General features: G+C 35.7%; 1 long non-coding RNA gene across 1 annotated transcript in view; it reads right to left on the bottom strand.

Moving 5' to 3' along the window:
- Window positions 1-942: 942 nt before the first annotated feature.
- Window positions 943-15,778, bottom strand: part of LOC136794401 (uncharacterized) — a 366,850-nt gene continuing 352,014 nt past the window's right edge. Inside the window, exon 3 of the long non-coding RNA XR_010841133.1 lies at window positions 943-1,011. This is a non-coding gene — a long non-coding RNA (uncharacterized lncRNA). The remainder of the gene's footprint in view (window positions 1,012-15,778) is intronic.

Genomic DNA, 15,778 nt, shown 5'->3' on the forward strand with positions numbered 1-15,778 from the left:
AGCAAACAAAGACCGAACCTGAAAAATACTAAGAAAGGTTTGATTATAATTAAAGCATTAATCTGTGAATAGGTATGTGTTATGCTAGGATAACAAATACCAGATTCAGACAATAACATATAATGTTTTTCCAAAAGCCAAACACAGGAGAAAAATGTGCAGACTATTTTTAAATAACTAAAATACTTTTCCTTACTACTTTTTGTATATTGAGATCCAGGTTAGGGAGGGTAATTCTGTTCTCACGATTTAAATTACAAATGAGAAAAACTAGCGCCCATCTGAGCATTCCTGAAGGGCAGCAAAATTGAGGCAGCTTTCAAATCCCTCCCTTGAACTAGAAATGAGGTTGCAGACCATGTTACCAGGCTAGGCGGCTCACAGTCAATACCAGCGTGCATGCCCAGGTGCTGAGAAAGGAGGAAATGTGCACGAAAGGCAACTTTTTCAAGTACTTCTACCAAACAATCCTCCTAACCTCACCACCACTTCATAAGCTTGGCTCCAAACACTTTCAACTACAACTGCTTCCCACAGCTATGCAATATTTCCATGACTGTCATATACTTCTTTGTGTAGAACGTTCTTTCCACCTTCCTCCACAGTAGATATCTGTTGTGCTTGTTTTTTTGTCTTTTTCTTTTGGGGGGTTTTTGGCTTTTTCTCCCCTGTCCAGCATCTGTTCCTCTCTGAAAATAAACTTCAATTTGCCTTTGGGAAACAATGCCTCCCTCTCTTCATCAGTGTGGCTCAGATGTGGTTAATCCAGGCCTCCACATACATGCCACCCAAACGCTAAGCATGAGCATGTGTTCCTAGCTTTATATTCCTTTCCTCTGGTGAGTGGGTAAGAACTAGATATTCATACAATTTAAACCAACAAGCAGCAAGCTCAGGGCTTTTGCTAGGTGGACTGGAAAGAAAACATAATCTTACCTCTGGGGGTAATAATCAGGTAGGATGGAAGGCTGGGCTTCTGGAGTCCATCTTGCTCCATAAGACAGAGTTTGCCTGACAAATTAAGCCAATAAAAAAAGAAAAAGAAAACAAAGGTATGGAAAAGGACAGATTATTGATTTATATTTGGTTGAACCCTTGGATTTGTCATTCATGTGAGCCAGCACGGTCCTCTTCTTATTTAACCAGGGTTTGTTTCAAGTTTCTGCCACTTGTAACAAATTCATTAGTCTGTTCTAACTTTAAATCCGCTCACCATCAAAGGCTCTACAAGCTGAAGAAATCTTCCCTGATTCCTCTTTCTAGTTTAGGAGGTTGTGCCACCACAGATCCCTGAGGAGCTTTAGGCTTTCACTCATCACACTCTTACCTTTGTAGGACCTTAACTATACTTACACCCCTACCCCCCTGGGCAGAAACCGTTCGGAGCAAACAACAAAGGCCTGGAAAACAGGACATGTCTGAGACATGCCCTAACCGCGAGCAAACAACTACGGCGGGGGGATAAGAATGATTAAGCCGAAGAGTTTAAAGGTCGCCCCAGCCAACCATAACTCATGTGACTCAACCCCCCACCACAAAAACACGAAAATGTAAAGTAGGCATCCGATAGCTAACCAATCAAGGAACTAGAGCCAAGACCCCCCCCACTCCGGTAAATGTAAAGTAGGCATCCGACAGCCAACCAATCAAGGAACTAGAGCCAAGTCCCCACTCCGGTCCGGAACAAACAAACCAATGAGAAAAAAACCCTTGATATATCCACACTTTGCATAATGAAAAATGAAAGCTATAAAATGTATGTGATTCCGCTTGGGCGGGGTTCCTCTTCGGCCTCCTGCGTGAGGACCAAGGAACCCCGGTGCACCGGCTCCTAATAAACCTCTTGCGTGTTGCAGCGACTCTCGACTCTTGGCGGTTCTTGGGCGAGCTGGGATCCCTCGGAGACCGTTCAGGTCTAACACCTTCATCACTGATTAATTCTTTGTCCTCCCAGCTATGATGTAAACTCCATGAGGGTGGGGAAGTAGTCTTATTTGTGTTTCTTTTATCCTAGATACATATTAAGGAATTAATAAACAATGGTTGATTAAATGAATGAGATGAAGGGGTCATAGAAAGAGGCATCCCAAATATCTTGGGTATGAGGTTTTTAATGCAGAAATCCAAGATGTGAACTGAGAAATAGATGAAATCACTGTGAAGTTTTAATAAGTTGATGGGATGTGTAGTGTATTAGCTGAGAGAGATTGCCTAAGCCTGTAGAATTATCATCAGGGATAGTTTCATGGAGGTTACTGTATAAGAAACTAACATTTGTCATCTAGAAGATCAAGGTTTAGAGACTATAAAGAGACAGTGTAATTTTTCAAAGACTGCAACTATAAATATCACCAAACCAAATTCGGGTCAGCCTGCCTGATGCTCAGCAAAGCCAATCTACGGACATCAGGTTGTGGTAAAGGAAGGTTCAGTGTCTTTTCCAGGACCAAGCAAAGAGAATGGGCAGCTCATGTTCAAAAGACCCAAACTCCTCTATCGCATTTAGGGAAGGGATTTTAAGGACAGTGGGAGGGAGAGGGTCACAGGATGTGTGATCAGCTCCTGCACAATTCTCTGGTGATGGTGAGGTAGGGTAACAGGGTGATGTCTTGGGAATCTCAACCATCAACCTTCTGGTTCTAACCCATCTGGGATCTGTGTGTTGGTGGTCAGCATGCAGTTAACTTCTTCCACCTGGTGGGGCTTTTAGCATCTGCAAAACAATTCAAGGATATGACTCAGCGTAATATCTCTAGCCCTTGAGGAAGAACTAAAAGTGCTTGACTGTTTTATGGCTAAACTATTATTATTTGGCCTTCCTTGAGTGCTTTACTTTGTTTCTACATTTTCTCACTTCTCTGGTTAATCTGCTCTTTGGAAATTGGGGCAGGCCTAGGAGGCTAAAACTTTTCTACAAACAAGTGGCAGGTCAGGTCGGGGACACTATGGAGGGTTGTGGTGGTGTCTGTCCCTGGGAAGGCCCCGCAGGGTCCTGCTCGGTTTCATAAATAAAAGAACAATAGATATAACAAGTTTTAACTCCCCAATTTACCAAAGTTCAACTTCTATTTGTAATGAATCCATGCAGTAACAAAAAGTGATTGATACTCAATGGAAGGGCTAATGCCCACAGGAACTTTGCTTTTCCTCCTGCTATTTCATTTACTCAGGATTTTTATCTTCCTTAATTTCTGTTTCTCCCGAAATGCAGAGGGTTTATTTAATCCTGACACCATCCATTGAGACAGATCCTATTATTTCATATTTTTGTAGATGGTGTAAATAAAGCAAAGAAAGACTAATTAACTTGACTATGATCATACATTAATAAGTTGAGGAACTTGGATTTAAACATACTCAATCTGACTACAGAATCTGGATCTGTTACTATATAAACTACATGGCTTCTTTCTCTTTACATCTTCAGCTGTGGTTGTGTTCCTTTTTCCTTTCCTAAAGTCTATTATTTACATCTTTATTCTTTATGTCTTGATCAATCTTACCAGAGGTTTGTCAACTTTAGTATTTTTTTCAAGCATCTACATTTGTTTTTTCAGACTTTTCATTGTATATCAGCTTTCAGTAATTTGTTTTACTTATTTGTTTCATCTTTATAATTTCTTTCCTCCTAAATTTTTCAGCTGAGGTGATTCTGATGTTTTTCTGTTCCTAGTTCTTAAGATGGTTCCTTAGTAAATTAAAGTTAAGGCTTTCTCTCTTTCTGCTTTATGGATTCATGGCATATATGTTTTTTTCTAAGTATTTCATCTCTGTGCTGTTAAGTTTTGAAATATAGGGTTTTTGTTATTATTCTATTCTAAAAATGTTTCATTTCCAGGGCTTCCCTGGTGGCACAGTGGTTGAGAATCTGCCTGCTAATGCAGGGGACACGGGTTCAAGCCCTGATCTGGGAGGATCCCACATGCTGCGGAGCAACTAGGCCCGTGAACCACAACTACTGAGCCTGCGCGTCTGGAGCCTGTGCTCCGCAAAAAGAGAGACTGCGATAGTGAGAGGCCCGCGCACTGCGATGAAGAGTGGCCCCCCGCTTGCCACAACTAGAGAAAGCCCTCGCACAGAAATTAAGACTCAACACAGCAAAAATAAAAAAATAAATTAATAAACTCCTACTCCCAACATCTTAAAAAAAAAAGTAGATTTTAAAATGTTTCATTTCCAATATGAGTATTCTTTCATCTATAAGTTGTTTTAAAGTATGTTTCTAAATTTCTAAACATGGCTTGTTTCTATTTGGCTTTGTTTATGTTTTTTGTTGTTTAATTTTAACTTAATTACTTTGTGTTTAGAGAATAGGACTGCCATATTGTTGAGTCTTACTTTATAGCCTATTACGTGTTCAAAATTTAGTACAGTATGTATTTGAAAATAATATGTGCTTTGCAGTTACTGAAGGAAAATTTCTATGTGACTTACTTAAAGCTAACTGTGTTGATTAAAGCTTCTACAGTCTTATTGATATTTCTGTCTGCTTGATCTGGGTTTGATTGTTTTCAAAATCTTCCACTATGATTGTGGAATTGTATGTTTATAGTGCTGTCACTTTTGCTTTATTTATTTTAAGACTCTTCTTCATTGCATAAGAGATTAAAACTTTTATATCACCCTGGTAATTGACCATTTTATCATTATTTTTGACCCTCTTTATCACTAGAAATGTTTATGTAATCTAAAAATCTATCTTGTTTCTAATAATTATGGTTACATAAGCTTGCCAGAAGGTATATACTCCATTATTCTTCTTTTAGTAGTCTCAATAGACATTAAAATGTGAATTTAACTCATTCAGGTTTAAAGTTAATCAGTTCATTTACTCCTCTTGTAAATAATCAAACACCTCCGCACTATGTATATTCACTACTACCTTGTAATTTAGTTAATTTTAAGCTACAGTTAATATTATTATTAGTTTAAAAAATCAAAATTTATTTACATTAACATTTTTATCACCTTTCTTTTCCTTTATTTCTTCTTGCTTTTCAGACTATCATCTAGGAGCATTAAAGATGCATTACATATATCATTAAATATTTTCTTTAATGGGATACTGTCAGTTACAAACTCTCAATTTTGTTTATCCAAAAATATCTTTTTTTTTTTTTTTGCAGTACGCGGGCCTCTCACTGTTGTGGCCTCTTCCATTGCAGAGCACAGGCTCCGGACGCGCAGGCTCAACGGCCATGGCTCACGGGCCCAGCTGCTCCGCGGCATGTGGGATCTTCCCGGACCGGGACACGAACCCGTGTCCCCTGCATTGGCAGGCGGATTCTCAACCACTGTGCCACCAGGGAAGCCCCAAAAATATCTTTGAGTCATTCTTGTCCTGTCTAAAGAGATATTTTCTATGTAATGAATTCTAGATTGAGTTATATTCTCTCACCATTGTAAAGATATCAATCCTCTTTTCTGGCTTCCATGTTCCTTCTATAATTAATTCTCAGTGTAATTTTCTTTCTTTCTCCTCGATTTAGATTTTATATTCTTGATTCAGGTATCTAAGTGGGAGAGGACCAAGAGTCTCTATCTAATTTCAGAAATACAAGCTATGTGTATGGAAAGACCAGCTATTTCCATTTTTTCTCTAATCCAAGGTTTCTCTATCTTGGCACTATTGACATTTTGAACCACATAATTGTTGTTGAAGATCTCCTGTGCACTGAAGGATATTTAGCAGCATCTCTAGGCTCTACTCACTAGATGCCAGTAGCACACTTCTTCCACTCCCTGAGTTGTGACAGACAATAATGTCTCCAGACATTGCCAAAATCCCCTTGGTGGGAGGGGAGGAAGGGCAGCGAAATTTCCCCTAGTTGAGAACTGCTGCTCTAATCCAAAGGATATTGTAGTTAGGAAGGATTCCTTCTAAATGTTCACATTAAGTTGATTTTCCACTTTAATTTACAAAATTGTGAATTTTTATATTTTTGTGCCCTTATAGATATTAGAGAAAATAAGGAGTGGTTGTATAAAATCAAATAGTGAAATGCTATTTTAAATCAAAATAGCAAAAGTTTTTAATGATTTTTAAATTTAAAGAGTTACTGACATTGTCATTGAATTTCATATATACCCAATGGTAAATGCTTAAAGGCTGATCTAGACAACAGAAAATGAGATATAGCAAGGCAGATTTATAGCTCGTATTTTTGTTTTTTCCTGGTACTTTTCAGTCACTACAAAAACTATAATAGCTCACAGGCTTTTGTATATAAATAGTTTAAATATTCTTCCTTCCATTTTAGAGTAATACTGGCACAAAATGTGTTTTTAAGGATGCACATCATGCACTTATCAACCAAGTAGAAAAATAAAGTGGAAAAAGTATTCAGCAAACTGGTTCTAACTAGTTTGTTAATTTCACAATTGGGCAGGAATTGGGCAGGAAAGACTCTAGTGTACTCTGGCGAAGGGAGCTGCTAAAGAAAATAAAGTTTAACAGATTGTATTTTCCTCTTTGAATCACATTTAAATACATATGTTTCCAAGTAGAATGCTAGGATGAGTGTCATGGAGTTTCACGACCCACTCTTTTTCTAATAAATGTAAGACTAAAGTTCTGCCTCCCTAAAAATCAATGAGTGATTTTATGAAAATTTTCGCAACTTTTCATGTATTTTACGCATCAGTAAATGTTGCCTTAACTTTCAGGGAAGACCATGACAATGACATCAATTAGTGAGGAGAGGCCCTGCCTGAAAAATGGCAATTGTGAATTACAGTAAATTCTTTAGACAAATGCAATTATTTACTGTGAAAAACTGTTAACTGGATATGGATTACCAAAATATTACATGGCTGAGTCCTGTACACTGTGACAAATGAAGAGATAAAAATGATTTCTAAACAACAGATCCTTAATATATGAATAATTGTTTTTTCTGAAGTACTTGAAAATGGTTAATGACAGTACCTTCTCTTACAAAGCTTAAACATTTCCCTGAAATCTTAAACTCAAAAAAACTTGGAAAGATGTGTGTGTGTGTATCTGTATATATATATATATATATATATATATATAATCACCATCATTTTACAAACAAGGGAACTAAAGTCCTATGTTGAACAGCAGAAATTATACTAGAACATATGTTCTCATTTCCATATTAGCTGTCTGTCTACCTCACCATGTCTTCCCTGTAATATTTATTTGCTTAGCAAAAGTTTTGATTAAATGCACAAAAAATATAAATTTCATTATCATTTTTGTCCATGTTATCTTAAATTCCTTTTCAGTAGTGACAAAATTTTTTAAAAGTTTTCTTATAAGCCTAAATATGTAAAGGCAAAATAAAAACATATACAGTAATAAGCAACATATATACCAAGATTAATAAATAGCTACAGTTTTCTACAAAGATCAACCCCCTAAATCTCTCTGTTTAAAAAAGTTTTACAACTTCTCATTGCTTAAAATAAAACCTAGTTTTCTTTTCAACTAGCCTTTAGTCCTATAGGCAGGATAAAAGGAGCAAAGACACTGAAGTAAAAAACAAAACAAACAAAAAACATGGAGTGTGTTCAAGAAAAAGAATCAAGGTCAAGATCACAGTCCCCAAGGAGTACCGAGGAGTAGTTCCACTTCTCTGATCATCTAATTGTAATTATCATCCGCCAGGTCTGTGTCTTCCACTTGTGTCTCACTAGCACTTGGAACAATGTCTTGAGTGTGTGAGGAACTTAATATATGACTGCTGAATGCAAGGATTCTGGAAATAAGTCATGTAATAATTAGATAAATGCTTGTTTATAAGACTATTTTCACATTCTGGTTTCTGAGAGCTCGTGTGGAAAAAGTAACAACAACAAATTACAAAGTCTTTATAATTAAACATATGAATTTATATACTGAAAAAAATAAGATTCACCAAGATATATCTCTAATCTACCTCCTGAATCTTATTTCCCAATGCTCACGTTGTACATTTCAATAAAAGTAAACAACTATTTACATCTGTTATTTTTCCTTTGTCTTTTCTCAATTGAAATGTTAATTTTCCTGTGTCTGAGTTTCTAAATTCTACTCATCATCCAAAGCTAAACTCAGATGTTATCTCTATCTTAAGTCTTTTTCTAAACCTTCTAGATGGAAAAAAACTCCCTTCCCTCATCTGAACTCCCATAATATTTAATATGCCATCTCATTTTGCAGTTATTTACAGATGTTTTTCCTCTCCTGGAAGATTGCAAAGTATCGAAGGACAGGGTCTGTGTTTAAATAAATTTCCTATCATCTGAAGGGCAAATAGTAAGTCCTTAACAAATACTCATTGGTGAAATAAGAAATGGATGGTTACATAAATGACAACGGATACATAAGTGGATGGATACATAAATGACAACATGACAAAACCCCCAAATCTAATCTAGCATCTAGAGATGCTGAGGAAATACTAATATCATGGTTTACTGCACAGGATTTTAGATTTTAGATTTTAGGTTCTTAGAAACAGTAACTCCAAATTCAGTAATTTTCAAAATCTATGACTTTCATATCAGAGCTGTTGACTGAAGCTTCACCAACACAACTGAGTTTTCCAATTAGTAGACACCCTTTTTTTTTGCAGAGTAAGTGCACTCTTACCAGCTGTTATGCCTGATCCTGCCATCATTTCTGCCAAAAACAACATCTTCCACCAGGCCCCCGCTCCTCAGCTGTGCCACTCCAAAACAATGTTTGCTCCTCATTAAAAATCTGCAAAGCCAACTGACAGTCAATCCACCACACAAGCAGCCCGAACCAAATTGGGGAGAAGAGACACAAAATCCGATCTTGGTTACCCATACCACTAAGAGGCTGTGCTGCTGCATTCCACACAAGCTGTGAGCACTGCAGAAGCCCTGCTGGGAGCCCTGTTGGAAGGCCACGATGGCAATCAAACCATGTGGTCAGGAGGCCACGTGCTGCTGTTACTAGGTCATTGCAAAGTAAATAAACTACACAATCAATCAGTTGCAGCTTACGGAGACTATGCAACTGAAGAGGTACTTGTGCCACCTAACCCATGTAAATTGGACCCATGGTTCTGGTCTATCTCCAAGGAATAAGATAGGTTTTATAACCAGATGGGGCTCTAAACAAAGAAACTGGCCATGGATGCTGGGTTATTGGCCCTCAGGATGGCCTGTTGTAATGCAGAAAGACCCAGGACAAGAAGTTAAAGCAATCCAGACCATTTGAGAAGTGAGGATGATTTGATATATTTAGAGCCCCAGGCAAACTCATAAATTCTGTGATTCTGCATCTCTTTCACCCACATCCTAGAGATCTGGTTAAATCCGATGCCCTTTAATGCTCAGGGCTCTGAACTACTGACTATTCAAAAAAAAAAAAAAAAAAGTATCAGCAATGGCAAAATGCATTTTAAGACACCTCTGCTTTTAGGACACATTTCCTTAACAATATGTATTTCTTTAATCATATGATTCACCCCATGACTTTTGGCAATGCTCAGAAATTATCAGTCCCTTCAAGGTTCAAACTCTACAGGTAAGTATTCCAAAGTTCTGCATACTCCTCTGCTAAATATAACCGATCTGACCTTCTTTACTAAAAATACAGGAGAATAAATCAGAGATTTCCCTTCTTACAAAATACTTAAACCATGAGAAATCTGCACGTTTGCAATGACCTTCTGTGTAGTTAAATAGCAAAGACATTGATAGTCAATTGCAGACAGTTATTTAAGAGATTAGAGGTTGCATTGAAGAAAAAAAAAGAAAACTGAATGAAGCCAAGCAAGCAATGCAATCTTTTGTTATACTGTAACAGCCATCTAAACCTTTGTATTATATTTTGATTAGAAATGTATCTTGGGAACATTCACTGCAATCTGGTACATACACAATGTTCTCAGAGACAGTTAAGAGCCACCCAAAGGATACTCAGACTGCTAAGTATCAAGATCATTTTATCCAGCTGATCAAACAAACCTGAATGTGCCAGAATAACTGGTAGTGTGAGAATGGAAATAGGAGATAGGGAAACAGTGTACATGTTGGGTCAGTCTGGACCATTAGCTCCCCATGACATGCCCAGGACTGCTAAGCTGTCATTTTTAGGACAACGCCTTCCTATTCACACCCTCCTATAAGGAGATTGGAGAGAGAGGACAACCTTCTAGAATAAAAAGTAAGAAAATAAAAGTAGATTTCAAATGAATATATATCCAGAAATATATCTATTTCTGGAGAGGAGAGAACAGGGAGGAACAGGGAGGAAGCATAAATGAACAGACATATCTCAAATAAAACATATTCTAGCAGGGGTTGCAGGTAGTGTTTGATGGATGCATTTCCTACGAGAGAGTAACTATTTCTTCAAGAGCATACAGAGTAGACAAAGTTTGAACATGCGTACAAATTCATTAAAACCAGCGGGTATTTAACAGTTTGATTTAAAATATTGACAACAGAGGTAATGTGGCTAAAAAGATTTTATCCATTCGTATAACTAACATATTTATAATTGTAAAGACATATTTGTAATTTCTGAAGTAATTTGAAAATGCTATTGGCATATTTCTATGGTTATACCTCTACATTATTATTAAATAATAATATATAATATAGAAGTAATATATAATATAGAAGTAAAATTTGTATTTTACCTTCATAATACAGCTGTGCATGTATAAAATTATAATTTATATTCATATTTGTCTTTGACCTGTGACTGTTCCAATATATATCTATATATAAACATATACACATACACAAATATTTATATAATATATACAGAATTATTTAAATCATTTTCTTGTATAATAATATGAATTTTCACATTAGAGACAATAATTTTAATTGAATTACTTATACCTATAATATGTGTATATTTTACATAAAACGTACATTAAAAATTTTTAAGTAATATATTAAATCACATATAATAAGTTATATAATAAATTATAAAACCAGTCATAACCATCAATCTACTTATGCTGTCCTAACAAAATAGAACAATCCAAATATTCCTTAATAATCATGTTAACTTAGTTAAGAACAACCTCCTCCAAAACAAATGACTAACTATATTAATAAGATTTAGAAACTACATTCCAATGTTTTCTTCCACAGAGAGATTAATTCTTTATTTTAGAAGATAAACCAAACAACACATTTATTAATGTGAAGAATTAATATTTTTGCTTTATTTTGTAATGAAACAAAAATTTTATGAGCATTAGCTCTATTTTAGCATTACTATATTCATTGCACTGTTAATATGATAATACAATCTTAAATTCAATTGAGCTAAATTTTCTAGTTAATTAAAAAGACCTTAAGAATTTTTTAAACCAATGAGAAAAACGAGAAAGGATGGGAGTCACTGCCCCTCTCAAACAAAAATGAATTATGTAAACATAGATTACACAGTGTGGGGAAAATACAGGAACGATATCTCTGACTTTTCTCAGCTTACCAGGTCTGCATCTCTTCTATCATCAGCTGCGCGCACAAAGCACCTTACAAGTCATAATATGTAACAGACTAAATGTCATTTATGATTCATAATTTTGTGTTTTATTTTTTGTCTAATATCCTTTCTCAGGCATATGTGTGTGTATTCATACGAGCACATACACTGCAAATATATATTACTTGTATATATTATATGGGAGAGAAAGCTAATTTTATCAGTCACCAAAGTAATATTAATGAACATTACTAAAAATTGGGAAAAATGTGTGTGTGTGTGTGTGTGTGTGTGTGTGTGTGTGTGTGTGTGTGTGTGTCTGCGGTTTGGGAGGGTAGCAAGTGAGAGAGCACAGCTTTTGATTTAATCTCCACAATGAAAGGCTTTTGTAGGATAATTCTTTGCAAGGAAAAATCACACCTAGCACCTTAGTCTGATTCTAGGTGTCATGAACAACAGGAATAAGATTTTTTTGCCAGCTGTTTCAATCCCATATTCCTACACACATACATACATGCATATGTTTGCTAATTTAAGGAAGAAAGAAGGGAAAATGAGTTTGAACTAGTTCCACCATCTGCAAGTCACTAGTGAGGAGCAGGATGTTTTCATCAGTCATTATGGGTCAGATCTCAATGATTAAAAACCCCAGAGCTTCTCAAGGGTATAATTTCCTGGTTCTCCACCTGCACACTTCCCCATGGACCTCATCACCCTTGACTTTAACCAAATTCTGGAAAAGCAAGTTAATTCTAATTGAGAAGCAGGATTTAACAATACATGCAAAAGGACATTAGTTATGTTGATAACCAGATAAAATTAGCACAGAATTTTGTCCAAAAATATCAGGAGGAAATGTTTCCTTGACTTTGACTTATATCACCTATTACTAACTGAATGCAAAAATAATTGTGTTACATTATTTTAAAAAAGAAATGTTTTCTTGAGGTTTCACATCAGATATCATCATTGGACTAACATTCTGGTGGCCTGAGAAGCTCAATTCCACATTTGAATGCTTTGGGGTCAATAAAACTCTCAATGATTTGGGCCTATCACACATCCTCTAGTTATTTAAACCCTTGAGCACTTCAAAGGGAATTTAATCTATATGGTCTGATTCATTTACACTTTACTCATAAAAATCGTGATTTGTAGGAGTTACTCATTACAAAACACTTCTATATAAAAAATACTTTAATCTCTACTTTTCAAAAAATAGAACGTCATTTCAAAATTAAGCACCTTCCTTCTTCCTCTAACTGTTCACAGTTAGTTCAAAACTCGGAATATTTCTAGTTTTAAAGGGTACTGAATTTTCATGGAAGCGTTGTATCTTTCCCAGTCACAGCTAGATCACAGAGCTTTCTCTCTTGGTGCTTGTGATTCCGAGACGCCTCCATAATTACAAACAGTGCACTGTAGTTGTTCTGAGACAAAACAGCCCTCTATGCTTAAGGAACTGATAAAACAATGGTTGAAATGATCTTCCTAGACTTTTTATTTTCCCTTCAATGAACAGTGTTAACATTAAAAATACATGGAATAGAATGTGGTCATGCTGGAATTTTAAAGACAAATATGGATAAAGAGCTAAAACTCTTGCTCAGAACCAATCTGGAAACATAAACCTCAATAGCTGATTTTTATTCAAGATCCTATTGTAGGGATTTCTTTTGTTGCTGTCTAATTATACAGAATTTTGTGTTTTTGTCTATGTTATCTACATTTGTAAATGAAATGATAAACCTAAGTCTGCAGTTATTTTTGAAAAACAGTTTAGAACAAGATCTAATTGCAAAATGATATTTTATTTGAAGATCGTTTGAGAGTTCCAGTTTTTACATACTTGGGGTTACATAATATCTTGTGATATAGTGGTCATTGTATGGGCCATACGTGGAATACAATTGAAAAAAGAATTATTCTGGAGTTCCTGATACAACCCAAATCTTGTCTAACTGAGACTTCTAAGATTAATCTTTCTCTGTCTTGACACAAATCAGGTTGTATTAACATATAAGACATGACATAAAATTTCACAGTTAATCGTTGCTCCAGAAAAAGTATAGTGGAGACAATGAGACAACAAAATGGTTCCTGACTACTTGGGTTGGAATCCCAGCTCTGTCACTTAATTGCTGGGTGACTTCGGGCAAGTCACTTAAACTCTTTACACTTCTGTTTCCATATATAATTAAAATAGAGATAACAATATTTATGTCTCAGGGTTGTGGTAGGAATTAAATAGGTTAATATATAGAAAGTACTTAGAACTCCAGCCATATAAATGTTAGCTCTTTTAACATTTAACAGAAAAAAATATCAGTTATGTTTGTGTTTAATATTTGAGAATTGTTTTATTTCCCGTGTCTTCTTGTGTACATATCCCCAAATAATGTAGTAATATGGAATGGCTATTTTAAATTCTAAAAAGAGGTACTACTTACTTAATGTGCCTTAATAGTTAATCTAAAATGGAATATAAATAAATAGGTAAAAAAATAAATAAAGTTAGTTGTATGGCATCTGCTATCCAGTCTTATTTGGTTGGCTCTGGAACCTCTAATTCTAGCACTGGCCGCTCATCTCCACTTTAAGCCCTAATTTCTAATTTTCCTTGTCCATTTAGATGTCAAGTAGTTATCTCCAGCACTGCATATTCTCACTGAACCTCACTTTCACCTTTTCCAGGTTTGATCCACCTCCCTAGTCACCTGAGTTCTCTTCATGTTGGTATGACTCTTCTTGTCTTTGGGGCTTTAATGATTTCTTTCCTTTTTTTCCCCTTCAAAATATCTCTCTTTGTATTTCTCGCCTTCCTCTGTGGTCTAGACATCCCCTTTACCTGGATTAAATAAATATCTTCTTAATTTTCTCTCTGCTATCCATTCTCTCTTTCAAATGAGTCACCCACCGCAACCAGACTGACCCGTCTTAACACTGTCTTCCTTACGCTACCACAACTCTCTCGTCTCCAACCTTAGACCCAAAGCCAGTCTTTTGACTGGTTTTCAATCCCTGCATTTTCTGACTCCAATGGACTCATTCAGTAGGTTTATGCCTTTGCATTTAGACATGTTCCTTCTGAAAGTGTGGCACATCCTGATCACTCCTACATCTCTCTGTTTGTTTAATCTTCTCCCATCATGAATCCCTCTCCTTCCTTTTCCACGCATTTGTGTCTTAAGTATTTGTTAAGGTACATATAAAGTTTTACTCTCCCCAGAAATTGTCTATTCTGATCACACAGACCTCTCCCTTCTAGGAATTACTATGCCCCTCAGCATCAATACTCAAGATTTTAACATTTCACTTTCTGTTAGTTACTTCACCCACAAATTCCAAACTGACTGCATACTACTTGAGGTCTAGGACAATGTACACATTGTCCATCAAAGCCCTAGGCAGATAATACACAAGCAAGAAGCATTTATGGTAAGATTAATTGATTAGTGATTAAAATAGTAGAGAATTTTATAAATAACTTTGTAAACATTAGCTCTTAAATTTCATACTTGTGAACCAAAATTAGTAAACTACCCTCTCTCTACAGGTCCTTCACTCAGTCTTAACAAGTTCCTCTCATATACTCAAATCTATTCTTTCTTTATTCCAGCTTATTTTCTCTACCACCACCAGCTTAGGCTTTCTAAACCAGTGATTCTGTATTAGTTCTCCTACATGATCTCAATGAACTTCTCTCCTTTTTTCCCTTTATTATCATAACAGAGATTCATAAAAATAATACGTTACAATCGTGAAAAATCAAATACTAAATTTCGCTAACTAAATGGTTATTCTGAAGTCAAGAAGAGTTCAAGTGGTTATCAAAGGGGAAATTAAATGGCTGATTCAAAAGAAAATTAGTGTCTTGATGCCCCACTAATGTTCAAAAATCTTTATAGTTTTATAGTATTATACGAGTGTTAAGAAAGTTATTGCATTGTTAATTACTTCATTTGTTATACATATATTAGGTGTATGGATACAAAGATTAATGAACAAAATATTTTAAAAACTCAAAGTAAATTGATTTATGACTGACGTTTATGTTTATATATGATATGAAAATTTTTGATATTCAAAGTTCCCCTGAATCTGGTCCCACCTTTTCCTTCTAAATTCATGTACGATTTCAACCTAAGCGAAAGTTTTGCTTTTTGTTTTTCAGTCTGGTCTCCTCACTGCTTCTTGAGCTCAAGCCTACTATTTCCCCATTTACAATGTCCTTTTCACTCAGAAATATTTATCGCAGTTCAGATTTACAGTTCTAGCCCCCTCTAGCCTCTTTCTGGCTATTGATCTTCTCTCTTCTTTAATTTCTAGAGAAATTTTTAAATAAAC

The sequence above is a fragment of the Kogia breviceps genome, chromosome 6 (assembly GCF_026419965.1).
Source record: "Kogia breviceps isolate mKogBre1 chromosome 6, mKogBre1 haplotype 1, whole genome shotgun sequence".
NCBI lineage: Eukaryota > Metazoa > Chordata > Mammalia > Artiodactyla > Physeteridae > Kogia > Kogia breviceps.